Here is a 23,621-nt window from a genome sequence, read left to right as displayed (position 1 = left end):
TTTGTTTTGCTTTTTGATTTGTTTGCTTCCCCCACCCTTTTTTCCCTTTCTTTCTTTTTCTTTATCTTTTTCTTCTTTTTTTTTTTCCTTTTTTTCTTCTTTTATTTTTTTCTCTTTTCTTTCCTTCTTCTCTCCTCTCTTTTTCTCCTTTTCCCAATACAACTTGTTTTTGGCCACTCTGCATTGAGCAAATGACTAGAAGGAAAACCTCACCTCAAAACAAAGAATCAGAAACAGTCCTCTCTCCCACAGAGTTACAAAATCTGGATTACAATTCAATGTCAGAAATCCAATTCAGAAGCACTATGATACAGCTACTGGGGGCTCTAGAAAAAAGCACAAAGGACTCAAGAGACTTCATGACTGCAGAATTTAGATCCAATCAGGCAGAAATTAGAAATCAATTGAATGAGATGCAATCCAAACTAGAAGTCCTAATGACGAGGGTTAACGAGGTGGAAGAAGGACTGAGTGACATAGAAGACAAGTTGATGGCAAAGAGGGAAACTGAGGAAAAAAGAGACAAAAAATTAAAAGATCATGAGGATATATTAACGGAAATCAGTGACAGCCTGAGGAAGAAAAACCTACGTTTAATTGGGGTTCCCAAGGGCTCCGAAAGGGACAGAGGGCCAGAATATGTATTTGAACAAATCATAGCTGAAAACTTTCCTAATCTGGGAAGGGAAACAGGCATTCAGATCCAGGAAATAGAGAGATACCCACCCCCCTAAAATCAGTAAAAACCGTTCAACACCTCGACATTTAATAGTTAAGCTTGCAAATTCCAAAGATAAAGAGAAGATCCTTAAAGCAGTAAGAGACAAGAAATCCCTGACTTTTATGGGGAGAAGTATTAGGGCAGCAGCAGACCTCCCCACAGAGACCTGGCAGGCCAGAAAGGGCTGGCAGGATATAGTCAGGGTACTAAATGAGAAAAACATGCAACCAAGAATACTTTATCCAGCAAGGTTCTCATTTTAAGGGGGACTCTCAAAATTCCCATTTAAGAAGTCCAATGGGACAATCCACAAAAACAGGGACTGAATAGATATCATGATGACACTAAACTCATATCTTTCAATAGTAACTCTGAACGTGAATGGCCCTAATGACCCCATCAAAAGGCGCAGGGTGTCAGACTGGATAAAAAAGCAGGACCAATCTATTTGCTGTCTACAAGAGACTCATTTTAGACAGAAGGACACCTATAGCCTGAAAATAAAAGGTTGGAGAACTATTTACCATTCAAATAGTCTTCAAAAGAAAGCAGAGGTAGCCATCCTTATATCAGATAAACTAAAATTTACCCCGAAGACTGTAGTGAGAGATGAAGATGGACACTATATCATACTTAAAGGATGTATCCAACAAGAGGACTTAACAATCATCAATATATATGCCCCGAATGTGGGAGCTGCCAAATATATCAATTAATAACCAAAATTAAGACATACTTAGATAATAATACACTTATACTTGGTGACTTCAATCTAGCGTTTTCTACACTCGATAGGTCTTCTAGGCACAACATCTCCAAAAAGACATTAAAGGCATTCAGATTGGCAAAGAAGAAGTCAAACTCTCCCTCTTCTCTGATGACATGATACTCTACATAGAAAACCCAAAAGACTCCACCCCAAGATTGTTAGAACTCATACAGCAATTTGGTAGCATGGCAGGATACAAAACCAATGCCCAGAAGTCAGTGGCATTTCTATACACTAACAATGAGACTGAAGAAAGAGAAATTAAGGAGTCAATCCCATTTACAATTGCACCCAAAAGCATAAGATATCTAGGAATAAACCTAACCAAAGAGATAAAGGATCTATACCCTAAAAACTATAGAACACTTCTGAAAGAAATTGAGGAAGACACAAAGAGATGGAAAAATATTCCATGCTCATGGATTGGCAGAATTAATATTGTGAAAATGTGAATGTTACCCAGAGCAATTTACACATTTAATGCAATCCCTATCAAAATACCATAGACTTTCTTCAGAGAGTTAGAACAAATTATTTTAAGATTTGTGTGGAATCAGAAAAGACCCCGAATAGCCAGGGGAATTTTAAAAAAGAAAACCATACCTGGGGGCATCACAATGCCAGATTTCAGGTTGTACTACAAAGCTGTGGTCATCAAGACAGTGTGGTACTGGCACAAAAACAGACACATAGATCAGTGGAACAGAATAGAGAATCCAGAAGTGGACCCTGAACTTTATGGGCAACTAATATTCGATAAAGGAGGAAAGACTATCCATTGGAAGAAAGACAGTCTCTTCAATAAATGGTGCTGGGAAAATTGGACATCCACATGCAAAAGAATGAAACTAGACCACTCTCTCTCACCATTCACAAAGATAAACTCAAAATGGATGAAAGATCTTAATGTGAGACAAGATTCCATCAAAATCCTAGAGGAGAACACAGGCAACACCCTTTTTGAACTCGGCCACAGTAACTTCTTGCAAGATACATCCATGAAGGCAAAAGAAAGAAAAGCAAAAATGAACTATTGGGACTTCTTCAAGATAAGAAGCTTTTGCACAGCAAAGGATACAGTCAACAAAACTCAAAGACAACCTACAGAATGGGAGAAGATATTTGCAAATGACGTATCTGATAAAGGGCTAGTTTCCAAGATCTATAAAGAACTTATTAAACTCAACACCAAAGAAACAATCCAATCATGAAAGGGGCAAAAGACATGAACAGAAATCTCACAGAAGAAGACATAGACATGGCCAACATGCACATGAGAAAATGCTCTGCATCACTTGCCATCAGGGAAATACAAAGCACAACCACCATGAGATACCACCTCACACCAGTGAGAATGGGGAAAATTAACAAGGCAGGAAACCACAAATGTTGGAGAGGATGCAGAGAAAAGGGAACCCTCTTACACTGTTGGTGGGCATGTGAACTGGTGCAGCCACTCTGGAAAACTGTGTGGAGGTTCCTCAAAGAGTTAAAAATAGACCTGCCCTACGACCCAGCAATTGCACTGTTGGGGATTTACCCCAAAGATGCAGATGCAATGAAATGCCGGGACACCTGCACCCTGATGTTTCTAGCAGCAATGTCCACAATAGCCAAACTGTGAAAGGAGCCTTGGTGTCCATCAAAAGATGAATGGATAAAGAAGATGTGGTTTATGTATACAATGGAATATTACTCAGCCATTAGAAATGACAAATAGCCACCATTTGCTTCAACGTGGATGGAACTGGAGGGTATTATGCTGAGTGAAATAAGTCAATCGGAGAAGGACAAACATTATATGGTCTCATTCATTTGGGGAATATAAATAATAGTGAAAGGGAATAGAAGGGAAGGCAGAAAAACGGGTAGGAAATATCAGAAAGGGAGACAGAACATGAATACTCCTAACTCTGGGAAACGAACTAGGGGGTGGTGGAAGGGGAGGAGGATGGGGGGGTGGAGGTGACTGGGTGGCGGGCACTGAGGTGGGCACTTGACGGGATGAGCACTGGTTGTTATTCTGTATGTTGGCAAATTGAACACCAATAAAAAAATAAATTTATTATTAAATAAAAATAAAAAAATAAAAATAATATTTCTGAATGAGAGACACAACAGTTTTCAGTAGCAAAAACTTTGAGGGCTTCCCTTTAAATATTGGCCTTTTTCTCATTAATCAACTTCAAGCAAATTCTTAAACTTTCTGTACCACAATTTCCATTTGTAAGATGGGTAGGATAATGAATACTAATATGTCTATGCCATTCAGAACAGTGCCTGTCCTAAAAATTTAATAAGCATTAAAGATTTGCTGCCCTACATAGCACTAAATACACATAAACATCTGGGCATAGAAAGGACATTGAAGCATATTAAAAAAAAATTAAAGGTCATCTTCCCTAAATTAGCAATAGTGAAATTTATGCCATCTTGCTTGTTTTTTTTTAATTTCTAATAGCCAAATATTTTTTATAACCAAAAAAATAATCAAAGTTTAAGGAATAAATAATCAATCATATGCTAATCAAAATAATGAATTTTTAATAAATTATTAAGTTTTGTGGAAATATTTTTATTCTTTTTTGCTTTAATCACACATTCTTTGAAAAATAATATTTCTGTTATGCTTCTCATTACTGAATAAAAGTATTTTACAACTTTTAATATATAAAATAAATTTTATTGAATTTCTGAGAAAAATCCAGGAGTGTTATGGAAGAACCTATATTGTTAAAATGTCTGTACTACCCAAAGCAATCTACAGATTTAAAGCCATTTCTATCAAATAGCATTTCGCACAGAACAATCCTAAAATTTGTATGGAACCACAAAAGATGCTGATACTGAAAGCAATCTTGTGAAAGAACAAAACAAGGTATCAGAATCCCAGACTTCACCATATACTACAAAGCTGGAGTAATCAAAACAGTATGGTACTGGCACAAAATAGACACATAAATCAATAGAACAGAATGGAGAACCCAGAAATAAACTTGTAATTATATGGTTAAGTAATCTTTGACAAAGAAAGCAGAATATCCAATGGGGAAATCACACTCTCTTCAATAAATGGTATTGGAAAAACTGGACAGCTACATGCAAGAGAATGAAACTGGACTACTTTCTTATACCATACACAAAAATAAATTCAAAATGGATTAAGGACTAAATTTGAGTCCTGAAACCATAAAAATCCTAGAAAAGAGAACAGGCAGTAATTTCTCTTATATAGCTGTAACAACACTTTTTTAGATGTCTCCTGAGGCAAGAAAAACAAAAGTAAAAATATACTACTGGGACTACATAAAAAAGAAGCTTCTTCACAGTAAAGGAAACAACCAACACAACTAAAAGACAACAACTGAATGGGAGAATATATTTCCAAATGACATATCCAATAAAAGGTTAGTATCCAAAATATAAAGAACTCATACAACTCAATGCCAACAAACCACAAATAATCCAATTAAAAAATACCAGAAGACATAGACATTTCTCCAAAGAAGACACACAGATAGTCAACAGACACATGGAAGGATTCTCAATATCACTCATTAGCAGAGAAATGCAAATCAAAACCACAATGAGATATCACCTCACCCCTGTCTGAATGGCTACAATGAAAAACACAAGGAGCAACAAGTGTTGGTGAGGATGTGGCAAAAAAAGAACTGTTGGTGGGAATGCAAATTGGTGTAGCCACTGTGGAAGACAGTAAGGAGGGTCTTCAAAAAGTAAAAAATGGAACTAACCTATGATCCAGTATTGCACTACTGGGTATTTACCCAAAGAATACAAAAACTTCAAAGGGATACATACACCCTTATATTTATGATCAAGATATGGAAACAGCACAAATGTCCATTGATTGATGAAAGTATAAAGAGGACGTGATATATATAAAATATTATTCAGCCATAAAAGATGAAATCTTCCCATTTGTAATAACACAGGTGGAGCTAGACAGTATTATGCTAAGTGAAATAATTCAGTCAAAGAAAGACAAATATGATTTCACTCATATGTGGTATTTAAGAAAAACAAATGAGCAAAGGGAAAAAAGGAGAAAGAGAGAGGCAAACCAAGAAACAGACGCTTAACTATAGAGAACTAACTGAAGGTTGCTGGAATGAAGGTGGGCAGCCTTAGGGTTAAATGTGTGGTGGGTATTAAAGAGGGCACTTATGATGAGCACTGAGTGTTGTATATGGAAGTGATGAATCCCTAAATTCTACATATACCTGAAACTGATATAACACTATATATTAACTAACTGGAATTTAAATAAAAATGTAAACTAAAAAATTACAGAATTTTATATATTTAATACACATATATATTAAACATATGTTTGATATAGCAATTCAATGTTTAGTATTATTTAGTTTAAACTAGGATGTTTAAAGTTAAGTATAATAATGCAAAACAAACGTAGTAATCATTTTCATAGAAAATCAATAAGCACATTACTAATACCATTTATTCTAAAAAATACTATTTTTAGTTTATTGTGAACAAAATTAATTTTAAATGGTTTTCATGATTTTATGTTTAAGATTTATCCATATTTTAGAAATTTTCTTGAAACAGTTATTTCCTTGTAATGTGTTAGGATTATAGAAATATCTAAGGGAGAAACAAGGAAAAACTATTAAAAGGTATCTTTATGTCAAGAAATATATAGTTTACCTATATGTGTAATATGTTAGATAATAGTATATTAGTCACAACACAGAGAAAAAGCATAATACATCTATGGGAATTTAATGAACATTTATTGAATTAATTATTGATAATAATTATTGTATTTGTGGTTAAATTGATAAATGTGTACTAACAAAGGCTGGAATTACATGAGATAAAAAAGGAATTTGATTGTATTATAGCTACAAGTTCATAAGCAATCAGACTTTTTTTCCTCTCCATCATTTACTTTTTATATTCCTGACTTTTGGAGCTTGTAGGATTGTAAAAATTAACTTGCACTGGAATTAACCTACAATTAACCTACTCCAAAAGAGTTGTCTATAAATTTCATGTCCTTCTTCAAAAGAAAGTAACAAATACAATTTTTATACTTTGAAACATTTCACTACATCCATTTCAAGAGAATGCTTCAGTAGGCAATTACTGTATTCATTTCTTCGTTCCTTCATAAAATGTCTAGTACTTGATTATTCACTTGATTTTCAGACCCAGTATTTTTCTTAAAAAATTACAAAAGCACACTACATTATCCACACTTTGAATAGGTTAGAGGTTGTTACCTAATTACAGTAATATTAGCAGAAGGAGTGGGGGGAGAGAGAACTCATAAATGGCAAACTGACTAAGAAAAAGACCATGGTCGCAAAATTTCATATATTTCAATTTTATTTTCTTTATTTTAAAAATGTATTTGATTGTTGAGTAATTCATAAATATTCTTTTAACTCATACATGATCCTTACCATCTTTTTAAAGGAGTTTTATAATTATTAGTCATAATCTTTAACTTGATAACTCTGATTAATGTATAATTTATATTTTAATCTGCATATTGCAAATTTTGCAAATTTTATGTAATCTGAGTCAGCATATTATGAGATAATGCAGCTTTCTTGTGCCTAATTACATTAACTAGGGTATAGGAATACACCCAGAAAAAAAATCACAAAAAATAGAAGTGGTTTTAAAGAATTACTACAATAAAAACCACATATTGAAAGTAATCCTAATAAGGTAATGGAAGACTTAAAATAAGAAAATGTCCACTTTTAAACTGCTCCTCTACCTACTTAAACATCATCAGCTCTCTCATGAGGCTTAACCAATGATGATATAATAGGTTCAGAAGAGAAAGCATTATGAATTATTAATTCATGAAGAAGGGTATTTATTTATTTATTTATTTATTTAATTTAATTTATTTTTTTAAGAAGGGTATTTAATATGAATTTGCACCCAATATCTTTAACAGAAAGTCTTCTGTAAGGGATGTTTCTGGAAAACAACTAAGATTGAAGTACTGGTGCTTTTGTAATGGTGCACCAGGTCGTTTTTAAGGGGTACTAATCATGAGATGAAAGGCAGGAGAAGTCAGTCTTCTACCAAGTATCTGTTATAAATTATATTTGAAAGGTAAGAATTTGAACTGCTTAACAGAAAGAATATTACAGACACTGACATCATTTTTACCTATTTTTTTTGTCACCTTACAATTAAAATCTCGTAAAGGCAGCATAAAAGATTTTTTCTTTTATTTTTTTAAATTTATTGATTTATTTAAGAGAGAGTGAGTGAGAGAGAGAGAGAGAGAAGGAGCAGAGAAAGAGAGACAAGCAGATTCCCCGCTGAGCAGAGACCCTGATGTGGAACTCCATCCCAGGACACTGAAGTCACAACTGGAGCTGAAGGCAGACAGACACTTAACCGACTGAGTCACCCAGACATACCAAAGGTTTTGCTTTTAATGGAAGTATCCTGGGAATAATTTATATCATTTTTAGTTTGTATAAAATACCATTATTTAATGTGTATTTTAAAGAAAAATTTTCCTAGCTATAGATTTCAAGCTGTCAAGTTTTTGTTTTTCAAGACTTTAAAGAATAATTTTTCTCTTTGTTTTTGTCATTCCTGCTATCAATATAGTTGTTAGTGTTATTTTTGTTCTAATTGTCTATATCTTCAATTTTACCAATGTTCTGGTGTAGTTTTCCTCATGTTTTTTATTTGGGTTTCACTGAGCTTTGATAATTAATGTTTTATTGCTTTCATCATTTTCACATGTTATTTCTTGTAATAATGCTTTTGAGCCATTCTCTGTTTCTTCACTTAAGAGGATTCCAATTATATTCACATTAATTTTTTTAACTCTGTATAGAACATGTATTAATTTTCTGCATTTTACTTTTTAAAATTTCTCTAAACTTCAGATTTAATATATTCTGGTATCTTTAGTTTCACTAATCCTTTCTTCTATTATGACAAATCTGTTATTATATCAATACTTATTTTAAATGCATAAAATTATATACATTTAAGGTGTACAAAATTATTTGTTTTTTTTTCTTTTAAAGATTTTATTTATTTATTCATGAAAGAAACAGAGAGAGAGAGGCAGAGACACAGGCAGAGGGTGAAGCAGGCTCCATGAAGAGAGCCCGATGTGGGACTCAATCCCAGGACCCCAGGATCATGCCCTGAGCCAAAGGCAGAAGCTCAGCTGCTGAGCCACCCAGGCATCCCTCATGATTTGACATACATATAACATACATATAGTCAGTGAAGCGATTATTACAATCTAGCTAATTAACATATCTTCTTCTCACAGAGTTACCAATTTTTGTGTGTGATGAAGAGCACGTGAAATCTACTCTACTATTAAATTTTTGATATTCAATACAGTATTTTTAACTATAATCTTCATGCTTTGTGTCAGATCTGTCAATTTATTCATCATACTTAATTGCAACATTGTATCCTTTAATGAACATCTCCCCATTTCCCCTACATCCTCTCACCTAGTAACCATCATTCTTAATTTTACTTGTATTTTCTATTCTAAATTTTCTATTTGACTCTTTCATGTACATTTTCATTAACTTAAGAGCTTTCAATTCACTATATTTCCTTGAACATGTTTCTCAGTCTTTTAAAAGATTCTCTGACATATCCATTATTTAGGTGGCCGTGGTTGTTTTTGTTTGTTGCTATTTTCTTTTTGCTTTGGTTATTTGTTTCTTTTGTTTTCCATCACTTGGTCCTCTCTCTTGGCACTCCTAATGAGCTTTGATTGTTGTATTTTGCTTATAAAAAGTTATTAATTGTCAAGTTTTAATAGGATGATGGGATATTGGAAAATCATTATGATGAGATTGAACATAGGTTTTATGCTTTGTTAAGACTGATTCGTGGGCAGCCCCGGTGGCTCAGCAGTTTATCACCGCCTTCCGCCCGGGCATGATCCTGGAGACCCGGGATCGAGTTCCACGGCAGGCTCCCTGTGAGAAGCCTGCTTCTCCCTCTGCCTGTCTCTCTCTCTCTCTCTTTGTCTCTCATGAATAAATAAATAAAATCTTAAAAAAAAATAAAAAGACTCGTAGTAGCCAATTTATTTTTCCTGCCTCTAGAAATCCTCTTTATTCTAGAGGTCAACCATTCTATGCTCTCATCAGAAAGAAAGTTTCTAGAATTACCAGAGATCCTGGAAATTGCCATCTCAGAAACTCTAAATTCTGCCTTCTCGGAGTGGCAAGACTGCTGAAATCCCCAATCAGGGTTTAGTCTCCAAGATGTTTTTGTTTGCTTATATTCTTAGTCTTGTCTTATAAGTCTCCAGCACAGGAGCTAAGGTAAGTCCTGAAAATGAAATTTCACTTGAAATTTTAATTACACACCTCTGGAGACTCCTTCAAGTTCTAGTTTCTTTGAGAGTTCTGAACTCTAGGTTTTCAATCCCCTATCAGATTGTCACAGATCCTCATTGATCTCTATTCTCTAAACTAGACATTGGCAAAAGCCATGATGAAAAATATGAAATAGAATGTGGAAGTCATTGTGGCACTCCATTCTTTTCTATGGATTTTTAGATCCTTAAGTTATAAATGGCTTGGTTTTTCTCTGACACTCTCAGTTGTTTCATATATTTAATCTAGATTTTATCATTTGGATTGGATTGTTCATCTAATACTAGGTCTTTTGTCATGGCTGAAAGCATAATTTTCTTTAACACATGGGGCAGCCTGGGTGGCTCAGCGGTTTAGCACTGCCTTCAGCCCAGGGTGTGATCCTGGAGACCTGGGATCGAGTCTCTTGTCAGGCTCCCTGCATGGAGCCTGCTTCTCCCTCTGCCTGTGTTTCTGCCTCTCTCTCTCTCTCTCTCTGTGTCTCTCATGAATAAATAAATAAAATCTTTAAAAAAAATTTTTTTCTTGAACACAAATTTTTGTCACCTGAAACTTTTGAGGTTGCTGAAAACTTTTCTTAGCTTCTCAGAATCACAGGACAGGCTGAGAGCAAATAATATTAATCCAATCAGGGATTAATTGATTTTGTATATCATCAATTATAAGATCTGATTCATTTCCAGTTGCCATTATTTCTAGTTGTTATCCCCACAAATCTCAACTGAAAGCCTAGGGTGTAGCCTACAGATCCTTCATATTGTATGACAATAACTTTATTTTTGTCTCTGCTATAGAATGCAACCCAAAATGCTGTGATCAGTTCCACAAATTCCTTGCCATCACTTTTGATTTGTTTCAAGTTTACAAGGGGTTCTGAATTTAACATTTATCTCTTTGTAATTCCATGCCCAAGTGTAAGCTAAAAGTATCATCAGTCAAAATTGCATTTAATTCCTCTAATCTACCAAATATCATTGCTTAGCCTAGCCTAATTTAAATGTGCTCAGAATAATTACATTAGCCTACAGCTAGGCAACATCGTCTAACACAAAGTCTATTTTATAATGTAGTGTTGAGGATTTCATGTTGTTTATTGAGTACTGTACTGAAAGTGAAAAAAGCTGACTGTATGGGTACAGAATGGTTGTAACTGTATGGATTGCTTACCCTCACATGACTGACTGGGAACCTCAGTTTCCTGCTGCTGCTCAACATCTTGAGAGAATATTCTACCATATACTTCTAGGCCTGTAAAAGAGCAAAATTCAAAATTCAAAGTATGGTCTCCACTGAATCTGCATCGCTATTTTAGGATTGTTAATTTAAAAAATCATAAGTCAACTATTATAAATCAGGGACTGTGTGTATGTGTCTCTCCGTGTTATTAATATTTGGTACAGCATTTCTAGTTTTTTATTTTTTTTCAGAAGGAAGTTGTCAAATACAAGGTAATTCTCCATAGGGAGAAACAGAACTCTCTCCAGCCACTTTTGAATAATTACTGCAACTACTATGGCTAATTTAAACTTCACAGATTCGCATCTTAAATTTCAACTAAACAACGTTAATTTCTCAAGTTTACAAGTTAAAATTATTTTGACACATAACAGAATAAACGGTATTAGAAACTTTTTTTCTTTTATACCACCAACATTACAGAAATTTTGGGTACAACTTGTCACCTACAATATCCTTGCAACAGATTAAGCACATCCTTTCAGTTGGAGGTCATCTTTTTTCCATGAAAACACATGAATAACAATTCTAACAATAGCAAATTATAAGCATATTATACAATAGCAAAATTCTTACTAGTAGAATTATTACTTTGGTATTTTTTCATTAAGTGAAAGATTTTTATTTCCTATGAAAAGTATGATTAGAAAAACTGCAAATGTATTTTGCATCTTGGTCTCAAATGAAAGAATTACAGCACTGTTAAGGAGCAATTGAAATATGTTTATTTTTGTCCCATATGTACTGTTGAAAATTATAATAAGAAAATATATATGTGTATGTTTCAAAAGGAATACACTCTACTACTTAGATAATTTGTCAAGTGCTTCCTAAATAACTCTAAGGGGAAATTATGATTCTCATTCATTTTGCCTAGATTTTATCACAATTTTTGTTTACATCTGATAATATGCAACTAGTTGCATTTAGCATAAATGCTTCAGGTTAGTAATGTAGAATTCCAGGGATGGGTCATTGCCTTCACTTTTATAAAGTTTTAAGATTTAAACCTTGGATAGATCAGTGTGACCTTAGCATAACAAGTCCCTGAAACACGTTTCATGGTAGATTATGTGCTTCCATTCTGTACAATGATTTTTTAGAACACAGTTACTGTTTATTAGCTACATATAATGTTCAGGCCCTGTTTTAGGAATTTCAAATCTACTAGCACACTTTCTCCTCAAAATAGCTCTAGGAAGTATTATTATCCTTGTTAGAGTTTTGAGGAGATTGAGCCACTGAGAGTAAGGCTTGAGTCATAAAGCTCAAAGTGGTTAATCCATGATTCAAAATCAAACAATCTGGCTTGATGCCATGCTCTTAACTATGACATTAAAAAGCTTACTTAGGGATCCCTAGGTGGCGCAGCGGTTTGGCGTCTGCCTTCGGCCTAGGGCGCGATCCTGGAGACCCGGGATCGAATCCCACATCGGGCTCCCAGTGCATGGAGCCTGCTTCTCCCTCTGCCTGTGTCTCTGCCTCTCTCTCTCTCTCTGTGACTATCATAAATAAATAAAAATTAAAAAAAAAAAATAAAAATAAAAAAAATAAATAAAAAGCTTACTTAGATTACTTACTGAATTGTCTAGTTAATCATTTAGAATATAAAGGCAATGTGTGAAATTGACTATTTGTTTTGCTCTATGATAAACATCTCTGTTTTATGGTATACTAATTTGATGCCTCAATGACAAGCAATAGAAGTGCACCCTATTAACAGAAAATGACTTATTGAAAGGATATATAATACCTCAAAGAATTTAAGTGTGACTTGAAGAACATTATATCAGAAATGGCAATAATTAGGGCATCAGTAGGTCTAATTAACAAACATTAGTGGAGAATTTCTTTGGAGTATGCAAAGCCATCTATTTCCTGTGTCTGTGTTATTGTTCAAAATTCAAATTTCAGTGAGAACTCATATGACTGACTCATCTTGGGTTAAACAGGAGCAGGAAGACAATTATTGTTGTACTATCAAGATTGTGTCTATGAGAAAAGTCTTATTTTCCAAAGCAATTTTGTGATGCTATTTCCAGAAAGATGAAGAATGGATGCTGGGAAGGCAAAGTACCCAAGATTCATTTCATAAAGTAAATGCTTCAATACAGAATTTGAAAAACCATTTGACTATAGTTGTATGTTCTACATAATAGATTATCACCTAAATTTCTTGACTTGTTGGGTCAACTATAATGTGTTTTTCCTTATTGGGTATTTTTTTAATATAACTCAGTGTTTATAGACACTGTAGTGGGATAAATTCTAAAAAGGCACAGAAGGGATTATATTCTATAAGTTAGTTAAGAGCTTTTAAAGTATTTTTAATAATCTGTAATGATATGCAGTATGAGATTCATGACTTGAAATTATAAAACAAAAACAATTGATAGCTTAAGAAACAAACTGATTTCCATGCAAGTGAAAAGTTAATTGTTTATAATTATTTAAAAATTATATCAATTCACTGTACTCAAGAATAATGAGGTTATGAGAATTTGAAATTTCTGCAAACTCGGGATCCCTGGGTGGCGCAGCGGTTTGGCGCCTGCCTTTGGCCCAGGGCGCGATTCTGGAGACCCGGGATCGAATCCCACGTCGGGCTCCCGGTGCATGGAGCCTGCTTCTCCCTCTGCCTGTGTCTCTGCCTCTCTCTCTCTCTCTGACTATCATAAATAAATAAATAAAATTAAAAAAAAAAAAAAAAATAAATAAAAAAGAAATTTCTGCAAACTCCCATGAATAACAAATATTACTGTGATTTCAATTATTTTATGCATTGTAATTCTATAATTTATCATTCCAAACAGGAAATTTTTGGATCTGAAAGGGAGTGCTATTAATAATTACTCTTGGGTCACAGATCCTTTATTGGCCTGAAGGAAGGTAAGATTTTTATAAGTCACAGGAGGAGACTTAAGATAGATGACTATGAAAGACAAAATATCTGAAATTAAATAGAACATTAGCATAGTCAGAAAATAGAGAGCATTAACAAGACTAAAAATAGTGATAGTAATAGAATTAGTGGAGAATAGAAAGAACTTAATATAACAAGCTAGTATCTGAATCTCAAAGATTTAGATAGTTCTTCAGTTTCATTATCCGTTTAGGAACTGACATATTTGGTAATACCGTTCATTACCTTCTGTATGTATCAATCAACTAAGTAAAATTTTATAACCCTTTTGTCCTAGGACAACTATATGTCCTATTTAGACATTTGATGCATACTATTTATAACAATTTAATATCTGCCTTGTCTATTATACAGTAGTTGGGAATCAGTGAGAAGCTAACTGTACTAAAATGTATTCTTGGTGGAAAGATTTAGAGACACCTTGATGAAAACGTTTTGGAGAGTGTCCATACCTCAGTGTTAGGTGAAGAAACCATTTGCATGTATGTTCTTATCAATACCTCTTCTCACCGTTTACAATGGCAAGTCAGCTTAGTTAACTCAGTGTGAGGAAAAAAACACTGAAAGGTGTTTCATGAAAGGAGATAATGTCAACCCAAATTCATTAACAAAAAAAATTCTCTTTTGAATTGGGTCCCTGTGGTTAGTAAAGTTCCCTAGGAATTCAGGAGTCTGAGGAAAACGTGGAATAACCAGGGGCTGCCCAGAGCAAAGGGAGTATGAACTACAATAACAATAGTAGTTTGGCATATATTTGAAATTTTAAATTTCAGATAAATCATATAGAATTTTGTTCCACATTCAAAGAATTTTTTTAAATACCAGTAGACACCTGCACATCTCTGGGAGTTTTTGTAGAATAGTGACAGGATGAAAATAACATTTAAAAAATATTAATTTGGCAGCAGTGTAATAGGAATATTGAATAGGATTTGAAGCCAGAATTGCAACAGATTAAGATTAGAAGGTCATTCATAGATTGGATCCATTTAAACTTGTTTCTGAGTATGAGAAATTTGCAAATATTGGCACTTCCATACAGTTGGTATTTCTATTTTTTAAACTTTTATAAATTTATTTTTTATTGATGTTCAATTTGCCAACATACAGAATAACACCCGGTGTTCATCCAATCAAGTGCCCACCTCAGTGCCCGCCACCCAGTCACCCCCCGCCCACCTCCCCTTCCACGACCCCTAGTTCGTTTCCCAGAGTTAGGAGTCTTCCATGTTCTATCTCCCTTTCTGATATTTCCCACTCATTTTTTCTCCTTTCCCCTTTCACTATTTTTTATATTCCCCAAAGGAATGAGACCATATAATGTTTGTCCTTCTCTGATTGACTTATTTCACTCAGCATAATACCCTCCAGTTCCATCCACGTCGAAGCAACTGGTGGGTATTTGTCATTTCTAATGGCTGAGTAATATTCCATTGTATACATAAACCACATCTTCTTTATCCATTCATCTTTCGATGGACACCGAGGCTCCTTCCACAGTTTGGCTATTGTGGCCATTGCTGCTAGAAACATCGGGGTGCAGGTGTCCCGGCGTTTCATTGCATCTGTATCTTTGGGGTAAATCCTCAGCAGTGCAATTGCTGGGTCATAGGGCAGATCTATTTTTAACTCTCTGAGGAACCTCCACACAGTTTTCCAGAGTGGCTGCACCATTTCACATTCCCACCAACAGTGCAGGAGGGTTCCCCTTTCTCAACATCCTCTCCAACATTTGTGGTTTCCTGCTTTGTTAATTTTCCCCATTCTCACTGGTGTGAGGTGGTATCTCATTGTGGTTAGGATTTGCATTTCCCTGATGGCAAGTGATGCAGAGCATTTCCTCATGTGCTTGTTGGCCATGTCTATGTCTTCCTCTGTGAGATTTCTGTTCATGTGTTTTGCCCATTTCATGATTGGATTGTTTGTTTCTTTGGTGTTGAGTTTAAGAAGTTCTTTATAGATCTTGGAAACTAGCCCTTTATCAGATACGTCATTTGCAAATATCTTCTCCCATTCTGTAGGTTGTCTTTTAGTTTTGTTGACTGTATCCTTTGCTGTGCAAAAGCTTCTTATCTTGATGAAGTCCCAATAGTTCATTTTTGCTTTTGTTTCTCTTGCCTCCATGGATGAATCTTGCAAGAAGTTACTGTGGCCAAGTTCAAAAAGGGTGTTGCCTGTGTTCTCCTCTAGGATTTTGATGGAATCTTGTCTCACATTAAGATCTTTCATCCATTTTGAGTTTATCTTTGTCTATGGTGCAAGAGAGTGGTCTAGTTTCTAGATTTGCTGTAATAGGGTAATAATGTGATGCTACTGAGAGAATAGAATAAAATAGATAGATGAAAAAATTGCCAATTACAAGGATCTTGTTTCAGTAAAGTAACAGAGCCTGACTCCAAATGCTTTTTGGAGCTTCCTAGGTATGACTATAACATCTTTAAAAATAATTATTATTACTGAGTACTCAAGATAAGCCCAATATACTCCAAGTATCTTAGAAATGAGCTCATGGAATTATTAGAATAACTATAAGAGGTAGGTATTATTATCATACTCATTCAATAAGTTAGGAAACAGAGGCACAGAGAGTATTTCCAACTTGTCCAAGGTAACACTGCTAGTAAGACTAAGACACAGGACCAGTATTTGAGTCCCAAGTGAATCTATAGTTCCTACCTTGAATAGATAAATATGCTGTTTGGATTCAGTTCCCGAATCATCTAACACATAACAGCACTAATTACATGATATTTTTACAAGTAAATAATACTGAAAAATAGGACCTAGATTCAATAAATTGAAAAGTAGATGAAATCTGGTTTTTATTCTTGGAAATTTTCAAATTTGATCTACAGTCTCAGGACTGTAATGCCTTTGATATATCTTTGGTACTTCCACTAACTCCTCAGCAATTATTCTTCAAAATTACTAAGTCTTATTAAAGTCTGTATCATATTCTCTCTCATTTCAAGCTCCACCTCTGTGACCAAACACATAAATTAATTACAGCTACATTTTTAATGCTTGTAATGGATTCCTTTGTTTTTTTTATGATGAATATTAAACTCCTTTTTGTTGTCTTTTTTTTAATCAAACTTTTCTTGATTTTTTTTTTTTTTTGGCAACTTTCTTGTTGACATGAATTTAAATCCAGCTGTCAGGCTCTATGAAAGACTATGTTGAGCTATGCATTGAATATAAAAGACACTGACACTTACCCAAACAAATTCCATACTTTTCTAATTCATTGCTAAAATCCTACCATTTTGTTCAGGGCAATAATATACTCAGCTCAAAAAAAACAAAAAACATAAAAACAAACAAACAGCAAAACATTTGTCAATTTCAGATAAATGGTACCCACTGATTAGTAAATGAAATTCCACTAAAAATATCTGGGATAATTTTATTTTCTTGTTACGGGTTCTACTGCTTCCTCATCATTACTTCATTTTTTTTTTCCTTGCCAGGAAGGCAGGAGAGAAGTTGATGTTAGAATGAATATCAGCAACTAGAGTGGAACAATCCAATGATTCATACCACACATCTACTCACATCTACTCACATGTTGTTGTTAGCTGTTAACAACAGCTGTAAAAATTATTTATGCTCCAATCAAAATCAACGTTCCCTATGTATACTGGATTCTAACACTTTCATCTGCTTAAGGACATCAATGAAACAACACTCTTTTTTTTTTTCTGCAACACTATAAGGTTCTTTTTTTTTTCTGCAACACTATAAGGTTGTTTTTACTAAAAACTGTCTATATGGATTTCCCTCAGCTACATCTGTAATTATTTGATTCCCCTTTAGCAAAACAGACTTTAAAAATAAAATAATTATGGGGATCCCTGGGTGGCGCAGCGGTTTGGCGCCTGCCTTTGGCCCAGGGCGCGATCTTGGGGACCTGGGATCGAATCCCACGTCGGGCTCCCGTGCATGGAGCCTGCTTCTCCCTCTGCCTCTCTCTCTCTCTCTCTCTCTCTCTCTCTCTCTCTGTGTGTGTGTGTGTGTGTGTGACTATCATAAATAAATAAACATTAAAAAAATGTTTAATAAAAAAATAAAATAATTATGCAATATTTAAAAGCATCAATTTTTTCCTCATTCCTGCTTAAATCAACGTCTATCTTTTTAACTCCACCACATTACAAAGACTGAACAACTTCTCAAAATAACAATGAATGCTAAGAAAACCAAAAGTCAATTCTTAATTCTTCCTTCTATCTACATGTATTCCCTTGGAGATAAATTTCTGTACCAGACTTTAAATGGCATCTAAATAATGACCTCCAAATTTTATCTCTAGCATAGACTGTCCCAGTCTTGTATATGTATCTCCTAACTTGAATTTTGCATAATAGAATGTCAAATGAATGGTCAACCTATCCTGCCACTACCCAGCATCCTGTCCATCTCAGTTGATGGCAATTCTGTCCTTCAAAGTGATCATGCAATAATTTGAAGTTACTGACATTTCTTACCTACATTTATAGACCCACAACCAGCCCTCAAAAGGATTATTTTCAAAATATGCTTATGCTAAGATTAATGCAGGAGATAGATAGAAGGATACTGGGACGTTGATCTTTTCATGGAGCAGATTTACTAATCCATACAGGCTCTGTCCAAAAATTTCTAGTGAATGGTTTTGTTATGTTACTGTGAACACATATATATTATATGCCATCAAATTTAATCTTAAGTGATAAGAGAATTGTTTTCACAATATTCAGTGCTTCCTTTCATGAACTTTTTATTACCTCACTGTATTCTTTAATAATATATTCATGTTTTTCTCATGTTCTAGTACAAATTTTATAAAATTATCCCTGGAAAATTTATACTGCTATGATTGCAAATACATATATTTTTTCCCCTATAATTTTTGTTAGATTTTTTTTAAAAGTTATTAATAGTATACTAGTAATGTCCTAGTGGTTATTTTGCTTTGACTTGGGCTTTCAGCATAATATTGAACAGAAGTCATGATAGTAGCATTTGTATCATTTAACTTTAAAAGTATTAAGTCTGTTACAAATCGTGATGCTTCCTATATTAATACTTCATCAAAATAAGATTTTTTTTGCTAACTAGTTGTATGTTTTAGTTTCTTTAATCTGGCATACTTTAATTAAATATTTTTTTCTGTATTTTAAGATAATCATAATTTATCTTCCTTAACTGTTGATGTGGTAAATGCACATTTCTACCATTCTATCAGTGTCTCTTATCCCCAATTAGACCTAGAACATAAAAGACTCACAGTGGGTCCCTGGGTGGCCCAGCGGTTTGGCGCCTGCCTTTGGCCCAGGGCGCGGTGCTGGAGTCCCAGGATCGAGTCCTGTGTCGGGCTCCCTGCGTGGAGCCTGCTTCTCCCTCTGCCTGTGTCTCTGCCTCTCTCTCTCTCTATGTCTATCATGAATAAATAAATAAAATCTAAAAAAAAAAAAATCCACCAGCTTCCACACATTGCCACCTCTTCCCATCCCACTTCACTGCCCTTCTCCTACTGCGCTATTGTAAACAAAAGTCCAGCTATCATAGCATTGCATTCTCAAATACTTTCATTATATATCTCTAAAGCATGAGGAATTTAAAAAACAAAAAACAAAAAACAAAAAACAAAAACAAACAAAAAATAGTGCATCTTGTTCTTTGGCTCCAGATCTGCGATCATTCTCCGCGCCACACCCCCTGTAGCGCCCGCTCCGCCGCCACTCCACCTTTTATGACCCATAAAAGACTCACATATATACTACAGTTAGTATATATAACTATATAACTACAGTTATATATCTTTATCTTGGGTTGATGTCTTCCTTTTTATGCAACCGTATTGTCATATAGGTCTAGTACGGAAAAGTTGTGCTGTCTTCCTACTCATGCATTCTAATCTTGCCTTAGGAGTGGAACAGTGCAAGGAAACTTAAGAAATATATGGTGCAGAGTGGCTTGGAGACAGAACTTTATCACATCCCAATTCACTAGGTGGGAATACTATTGTCTGTGAGCAGATCTCCATATTGAAAACTGCTCAGAATTTAGAAAATTAGGAAAGGATTAGCATTTTGTTTGAATTCCTTCTTGTTATAAAATATCCATATAATTATAACTACATTTTGAAGGTTGCTGGTTCTAGACTAGTGTTAATGATAGAACAAATTACAACTTTAGATTGTTCTTATTTTCTAGGCCACTTTTACAGGATTAGCTTGCACAGTATTCATTCCATTATCTGCCTCATCCTTACTATATCATTCTGGATCTATCCTTCAAACATTTTTCTTTTCTTTTTCTTTCCTTTTTTTTCTTTTTTTCTTTTCCTTCTATTATTTTATTTTATTTTATTTTATTTTATTTTATTTTATTTTATTTATTTTATATTCATAAGAGACACAGAGAGAGAAAGGCAGAGACACAGGCAGAGAGAGAAGCAGGCTCCATGCAGGGAGCCTGATGTGGGACTCAATCTCAGGGACTCCAGAGCCTGAGACTCTGGAGATTCCAGATTGGGACTCAATCTCTGAGACTCCCAGTCTATAGCACCCTGGGCCAAAGGCAGGCGCTATACCACTGAGCCACCCAGAGATTCCCCCTTCCAACATTTTTCATGCCAGTTACCAAACATATAAGATCATCCTGTCTTATACAAGTCTGAATATAAAAGTAACAGTACATGTTTGAGTATATGTGTGTTGATTGACTCAAAGAAATGTTTTTGTTTTCACTACAATATCCTAGTAGAATTCTAAGGACTTTACTTTTAATAAATTGGAAAATTAAGATTTTGCTCTCGAGCAATTTAATAAATTAGTCTTTAACATTTATATTGGACATTATAAAAAGCTTTACACTTTTCCACTCTCAGGCTGTAATAAACATATATATTTGAGTTTACTTCAATGAGAAATTCAATCATTTCCTATTATAAGCTTGCTAAACTGTTTTCTAATTGGTGCAGGTACCTCTTATAAGGCTAGTTTTCTTAAATATTTGAAAGGCATGGATATTTCAATTGTGAATAGATCATTTAATAATTTGTTTCTTTACTTTCAGTATCTTTTTCTTAAACTAGCATTTCCTATATTGATGACTACCTTAATACAACAGACCATTCATTTATCTGGAATTCAAACCACTCTGATGAGAGACAGAATGTTAGAAATTCCAATTAAATGCACTGCTGCACTCTATTCCTGCATTTGAGAAGCTGGGAACGAAAACCAGAGGCTGTGACCTAAAAGATGCTTTGATTGATAAGGCATGGCCTTTCCTCTAATTTTTAAACATGTAACTGGAATGGAAATACACTGTAATTGTAATCAGTTTGTGCTTGAGAAATGAAACATACTTGGAGGTAAATGTCATTTAAACAGATTTTTTTTTCAGTGAGAGCATTTGTATATTTAGAATTTTTCAAGTTATATGAAGATAATGCACCATCTATTTTTGCTTTAAGCCATGTGTTTAAAGTCTTTAATAAAAGTTTCCATCAATGGAAAACCAGGTTAGCGGAACCCAGTTTGCTTCTTTCATTACTTGAGACTTCAAATGTATTACCACATGCACAACAATGACAAAACACTGATACAAAGTGACAATCACTGGATGAGATTTAGTGAGTGAGCTCTGTGAGAATTGATATCAGAAAGAGAGAAACTGTTAAGGAGTATTTTATTTAATGATAAATTATTAATTTAAAATATAATTGAAAAATTTAAATGCAATTAGTTTTGAATATCAATGCCTAATATTTAAATTAAAAAGAAAAATAAAGCTAAAATAGAATATTTCTAATATATTTAGATGATACTTTGGCAAATTTCTGTAGAATAGCTTTAGAAAAATGTTTTTAGTTACTTCTTAAATTTTTTGAATAAATTATTTTGACTATCTCATTTGAAAAACTCTAAGGGCACAAATCTTAAAGTTTAGTCACATGCAATTTGAGATGATCTCCACAAAAAAGCATACAGCTCATGTTTCATGCTAACAGATGAAAGTTGTCTCATTAAAGCTTCTTGACTAATACTAGCACAGAATTAGACTATGTGCTTTGCCTAATCAGTCAACCCCTTATCTCCCTCTCCATTGCTGCCTAGACTAACTTGTCTTATAGTTATGAAAATATCCACGCCTACTGGGCACCTGGTGGCTCAATGATTGAGCGTCTGCCTTTGGCTCAGTTTGTGATCCTGGGGTCCTGGGATCAAGTCCCTGTATCAGGTTCCCCTGCGTGGAGCCTGCTTCTCCCTCTGCCTAGGTCTCTGCCTCTCACTCTCTGTATCTGTATAAATAAATAAATAAATAAATAAATAAATAAATAAATAAATAAATAAAATCTTTAAAAAAAGAAAAAATAATAAAATATCCACACCCAGGAATAAAGAATGTAAAAATATGTAGTGTCTCCAATATTACATTAAGCAATAGAGAAAATTTCAATTTTCCTGATATGGGAAGAGCTTATGGAAGCACTGTGGACAGCAAAGAATAAAGAAATGTTGACTACAACAACCAAAGATATTTGCTTCCAACTGTATAGTAGTGTTGGCCAAATATTTTTAAGGTTCTCATTCTCAAAGTTGTGTTATGTGTTATAGACTAGCATTTTAAAAGTTTCGTATTTACAATGAGTAACTTTTAAAGTTTCATCCATGTTCTCCTTTTTCTTAAAGATTTTATTTATTTATTCATGAGAGAAACAGAGAGAGAGAGAGAGAGAGAGAGAGAGGCAGAGACACAGGCAGAGAGAGAAGCAGGCTCCATACAGGGAGCCTGACATAGGACTCAATCCCAGGTCTCTAAAATCAGGCCCTGGGCTGAAGCCGGCGCTACACCGCTGAGCCACCCGGGCTGCCCCCATGTTCTCCTTTTTTGAAGATACATTCAAGTATTGTGATGGCTGAGTGCATGCAAAGTATTATTTCTCTGTGTGAAGAAAGATTGTGTACTTGCAAATGTTTCCATTGAAAATTATATTAGAGTATGCTAAATTATATTACAGTATGATCACACTGTAAATTAATGAAGTAATATAGGAATGTGGAAAAACTACTTGCATTTTCCAAAATGGAATTCCTAAGTGCTTCTTCAGAAATATTTTGGATTAAAAACAAGAATTTGGCTGACCAAATGTGATTAGATACAGATGTTTTCAAAATTTACACTAGTCACTATCATTGGAGTTTATAAATCTTAAAAATGACCAATGCCAATTAAATAGCTTTACTTCTTTAATTTAACTATAGGTTTTTCATGGGTGTGCCTGGGTGGCTCAGCGGTTTAGCGCCTGCCTTTGGCCCAGGGCGTGACCCTGGAGTCCCGGGATGAATCCCGCGTCGGGCTCCTTGCATGGAGCCTGCTTCTCCCTCTGCCTGTGTCTCTGCCTCTCTCTCTCTCTCTCTCTCTCTCTCTCTCTCTCTGTCTCTCATGAATAAATAATAAAATCTTAAAAAAAACTATAGGTTTTTCAGTAAAATATTTTTTATTTTTACATGTTTCTTTATAGGAATTTATATTTTGTCCATAAAATAGAGAGCATGGCTCTCTTATATTACATTATTCTAAATAAAA

The 23,621-nt window shown here is 34.4% G+C and overlaps 1 long non-coding RNA gene across 8 annotated transcripts in view; it reads left to right on the top strand.

Annotated features, from left to right (window-relative positions):
- The window catches only part of LOC111091669, a 355,249-nt gene that overhangs the window by 196,355 nt on the left and 135,273 nt on the right, over positions 1–23,621 (top strand). For 2 of the 8 annotated variants that reach the window (XR_005376436.1, XR_005376434.1), the window contains 2 exons: positions 13,930–14,005; positions 17,510–17,956. The exons of 4 other annotated variants lie outside the window; for them this stretch is intronic. This is a non-coding gene — a long non-coding RNA (uncharacterized LOC111091669). Of the gene's footprint in view, positions 1–7,762; positions 8,041–13,929; positions 14,006–17,509; positions 17,957–21,101; positions 21,564–23,621 lie in introns of those variants that run through there. 2 more of the 8 variants (XR_005376437.1, XR_005376435.1) reach the window with 2 other exon arrangements.

The sequence above is a fragment of the Canis lupus genome, chromosome 22, assembly GCF_011100685.1.
Source record: "Canis lupus familiaris isolate Mischka breed German Shepherd chromosome 22, alternate assembly UU_Cfam_GSD_1.0, whole genome shotgun sequence".
NCBI classification, from domain to species: Eukaryota; Metazoa; Chordata; class Mammalia; order Carnivora; family Canidae; genus Canis; species Canis lupus.
The sequence above is the reverse complement of the archived record's forward strand: the minus strand, read 5'-3'. Positions and strand labels throughout refer to the sequence as shown.